The sequence below is a fragment of the Oryza sativa genome, chromosome 1, assembly GCF_034140825.1.
Source record: "Oryza sativa Japonica Group chromosome 1, ASM3414082v1".
Lineage (NCBI taxonomy): Eukaryota > Viridiplantae > Streptophyta > Magnoliopsida > Poales > Poaceae > Oryza > Oryza sativa.
In genome coordinates this window covers 14,595,373-14,600,253 of record NC_089035.1, presented here as the reverse complement: position 1 = coordinate 14,600,253, position 4,881 = coordinate 14,595,373, and the positions used below count along the sequence as shown (strand labels likewise).

The 4,881-nt window shown below is 39.9% G+C and overlaps 1 long non-coding RNA gene across 1 annotated transcript; it reads left to right on the top strand.

The window, feature by feature from the left end:
• Positions 1-265: 265 nt before the first annotated feature.
• On the top strand, positions 266-3,504 carry LOC136357123 (uncharacterized). Its single transcript, XR_010742205.1, has 4 exons — positions 266-2,791; positions 2,876-2,948; positions 3,043-3,141; positions 3,221-3,504. It is a non-coding gene; the product is annotated as an uncharacterized lncRNA (long non-coding RNA).
• The last annotated feature ends 1,377 nt before the right edge of the window (positions 3,505-4,881 follow it).

Sequence of the window (4,881 nt, the reverse complement as noted above, 5' to 3'; positions counted from 1 at the left end):
TTCTCCCCTCCCCCCCCCCTTAGCTCTTCCCCTCCCCTATATAAGCCTCACTATTTCCCCCTCTTCCCCTCCATCTCCACCCCTCTCCTCTACCCACACTACCGCGCCGCCGCCTCCACGCCGCCGCGCCGCCGCCCTCGTGCTGTCGTGCCGCCGCGTTCGTGCCCCCGTGCCGCCGCCCCAGTGTGCCGCACGCTGCGCCGGCGTCGCCGCCGCCGCCGTCGCCGTCGCCGCCGTCGGTGCGCCGCTGCCCCCCCCCCCCCCCCCCCCTTCTTTCTTTTGTCGCCGAGCCGAGAGAGAAAGAGAGAGGCCGAGGGAGGAAAAGGAGAGGAAGGAAGGAGGAAGCCGGGAGGGAGGAAAGAAAGGAAAAAGAGAAAAAGAGAAAGGAAAAAAAAAAGAAAAAGAAAGGGGAAAAGAGAAAAGAAAAGAAAAAGGAAAGGGAGAAAAAGAAAAGGAAATAAATAGGAAATTAGAGGGAGTTTGGGTAAGTTTAGAAAATTTAAAATAATTAGAATTTCATTATAGATTAATTATAGCCGTAGAATTGCAAAATTTAATTATGGATTATTCTTGGTAGTTTCTATGGGAAATCAATTCGCCGTAGTAATTTAGACATAATTATCAAATAGATGAATCGTTATAGACTATTATGGATCATTTTTGGATAATCTCTATAAGAAATCGATTCACGGTAGAAATTCGGACTTAATCGCTAGGAATTTTAGACGTACATTATATTTAATTGTTTAGTCATAAACTAAATTAAAACGTGTAATATTATAAGATAATTTTAGGATTCCGTCCGACATTTGGCTCGCGAGAAGAAATTTCTAATCTAATATATGGGTATAATGCTCGGGTAAATTAAATTAAAAAAAAAAACTTATGACAACAAAATATTATACCCGCAAAACAGTTTAAATCGAAATTGGGTTTGCCGTAGTTCGCGAATAGTAAAGTTAATATAAAAGAATCGACTTTCGCATGCAACTTTTATTTGGATTTGTTTGGATTTTTATTTGAATTCTAACCGAATTCAAATCAATTCTTGCACGTAACTATAGAGCCCGAGGGAGTTGCGGATCCAAGCGAAGGCCAAGACCCGCAAGACTTTGAGCAAGGCAAGTCATCACTATTCGTTGAACATGTTGATCCTAATTGCGAAATTGTTTTGTTTACAAATAAAATTTGCATGCAATTATGAACATCCTACTTGTGATTATGCCATGCCTTGATTATTGTTTACCCTTAAAATCCTTGTACCCATGATTAAGTATGAGTCCCTAGTCAATTATGACAATTGCTTAGAAATGCTATTCTAGAATCATGCATACTCATATTTATCAAATGCTATATGCTTGGGCAAATACCTTTGGGAAGGTAATTGAGATGCGGCATGTGGAGACATGAGCGCCACATTGCCATGATGTTGATGACATGATTTGTGAAAGGAGAAATAAAATTAAACAACTGTTTTCGACTGGGGCGGACGGAGGATTTGGGTGGTATCTGGGAAAGGCTAGTACCGTCCCCGGTCAATTAAGGACCGAGCCATGAAGTTAAGCATGAAACGACCCCCGTACAACCGTACTTCTCGAATGGGTATAGACCTAGCGGATTAGATAGCCGAGCGGAGGCAGTATCTCTGCGTAGATGGTTCACCCCTGAGTGAGGCAGGTGCGCTACGATGGGACAGCCGTTGAGGTAGGGCCGAGAGGCGTGCCCTACATCGGTGTCGCCATTGGTAGGACTGCCATGAGTGTGTGAGAGGGAGAACTTAACTTGAACCATAATTTAATATGTGTGTGAGACTTCTCTTTCCCGGGAGCGCCAGAACTCCTCTCACTGCTAGAAACATGAACGCCTAGAGTGCATGAGGATTTAAGTTCATGGAGCGGGTACTGCCAATGCGAGGTTATCGAAAAGCTTTGCCGTGACGCGTCTCATGTGTTGGGACGAGGCTCATGTGTTGGGCAGTCGCGGAGTGCGGGTAAAGTGTACATCCACTGCAGTGTGAGTAAACCAAATCTATTCGAATAGCCGTGCTCGCGGTTATTGAGCACCGGGACATGTATTACACTTGGCTAGACTCTAAATTCTTAACTTGTATGGGATGGGATATTGCATGATGATTTTTATGCTGATGGAGCCATTTCCTGAGAGGTGGGAATATGGACATCCTCAGAAAACCATAACGACTCAATGGCGGGAAGCTATCCTTGGGATCACAATGGATGGTGGACAGAACCATCATTGTTTAATATGAATACTGGTATTAAAACTTGATCAGTCTATGCTAGGTCTTAGGCTTGTGAAAAGAATTACAAAACTTGCTTTGTGCAAAAGAACCATAGCCATCCTTTGAATTCCCCTGTCATGTGCATCATTGCTGTGGTGGCTTGCTGAGTACGGTTGGTACTCACCCTTGCAATTATAAAATTAATCAGAAGCGGGAGATGAAGCCACGGAAGATCCTTATGCCTACTACCAGGAGGGAGACGAAGATGATGGCGTCCAGTAGGTCTTAGTACGGTCGTTGCCTGTGGCAATGGCATGCCGCTGCCTAAAATTCCGCTGCCTTATCTAAACTCTGCTTTTGGTTGTATTCCAGACCGCTCGGTCTGATGATTTAAGACAATGCCTGCGGGCTTATGTTGTAATAATTCGTACTAGACTCTCGTGTATGAGCATTGGTATTCCAGTTATGAATTCGTGTGTACCAGACTACTTGATCCAGGGAAATGGTATAGTTTACACGAGTGATTCCTGTTATAAAAACGGGGGTCTACAGGTACCGTCATAAGTTCCTTTGTTAATTAAGAAAATCTTGTTACGTTAATTGCTACTACGAATCATAGCTTTAAACTCCATGTAGGGCTTGGTATCGGTTCCGTCATTTGGTCCGCGGCAAATGGAGAGAAAGACTTAGGCGGAAGTTCAAATTTCCTGTGAGTACACATGCTCTACATTTATATTTCTCCGATTCAAATACATACAAGTGTATATTAATTAGATCTCTCGTTGTTTGTCATTTATTTGTAGTGCGCAAAGCAAAAGCAGGGAACTAACTTGTGCGGCTATTACGTGTGCGAGTATTGCCACTGCCTTGCAGACCAAATCATCACCACAAGAGAGCTCGATGTACGTACAAATAAATTCAAAATTTCATTACGTAGCGATTTCTTGTTTAATTACTAATCAATTTCATACATTCATATAGTTTATTCGCATGAGGGATAACCTGACCACACACAAGGAATTTATCGCAGCGGTTCAAGAACAACTCATGGGATTCATCAATGAAGAAATCCTTGATCCCAAGGGTGAATTCTACTACGACGGAAACACAATTCACCGGTCCTTATCTTCTGAGCTAGCAGCGACTACTGCTACGTCGAAATCGTAGCTAGCTAGGACATATAATGGATTGTAATTAATACATGACTACATATGTTTCTATATGCATGTGTAAACATTTTCTATAATGTAAATATATTTTGGTCATATATATATCTATATACATATGCATTTGCATAACATATATATGTATAAATACATATATATTATGCATGTATATACATATAATATAATATAATATATATATATATACATATATATATGTATATATATATATATATATATATATATATATACATATATATATGTATATATATATATATATATATATATATATATATATATATATATATATATATATATATATATATAAACCATGCAGCAACAGGGCCATGCAAAAAAAAAAAAGGTCAGCTCGATCTTTAGTCCCGGTTGGTGTTACCAACCGGGACTAAAGATCGATCTTTACTCCCGGTTATTTCACCCGGGACTAAAGATAGCGATCTTTAGTCCCGGATTGGTACTCCCGGTTTGGAAACCGGGACTAAAGGGGGGTTACGAACCGGAACTACAAAGGGTTTCTCCACCAGTGACTTGAGTCTTTTCTGGTTTTGATCATGTGTTTCTTATTTGCAGAACGTTTCCTGCAGTCGGACAAATAAGAGCTAACTTGGAGAACCATCTATTTCCTACCAGAAAAACACAACTCTAAAATTTCCCCTAAATAGAAAATCAACATGAAGCATTTTTTTCATCGTTTGATGAGCATTTGATAAATAAGGTGTTCAAAAGATGTAAATTTGAATTATCAGATTTTCCTAGTAATTTAAATTGTCTTTTTTAATAGAGGAAAACTTTCGTTTGTTTGACATGTGTACCTTTTCATCATATTGTGTTCCAGAAATGCTGACCAATGAAGATTGCATTGTTGAAAGTATATTTGTATGATAAAAGGCATATTTCAGAAATGTTTACCCTTTCCAATATTCATGCCAATTTTTTTGTAAGCCTAGGAAGGACAAATTCAAGTATTCCGAATATGTTCTACCAGCCATTACTAGACAAAATTTACCTCTTACATTAGCTGCCGACTATGCTTGACATGTAGCGTTAATAAAGCTGCAATAGCCTGGAAACAAATATCTCTCCAGAAAAAAAGATAGTTAATGGGTACTGTTCATCATAGTTGTAAGATTCTGATTTAACAAGATATGAAATCTAAGCCTAAACAGGTCACCAAAATACAATCTATCGCGGTATTTGGTGGTACTGACCAGATTAATGAGGTGAAGCCATTAGTGCCGCTTGGTGATGATCAATTGCCTACTTTTGGTGCCTGTGTTGGTGTAGTTATCCTGCAAGAAGCCATCGGTTGATTGGAAGCTGTCCTCCGGGTTCTTTCCCCATGCCTTATCTAATAAGTAGTGTAACGTCCTCAAAATTTAAATATTTCAAATTGCATCATGCCGCTTTTTTATTTCTACTTCTTGAGTTGAATTTATGAAATTGTTTAGTTTTTTTATT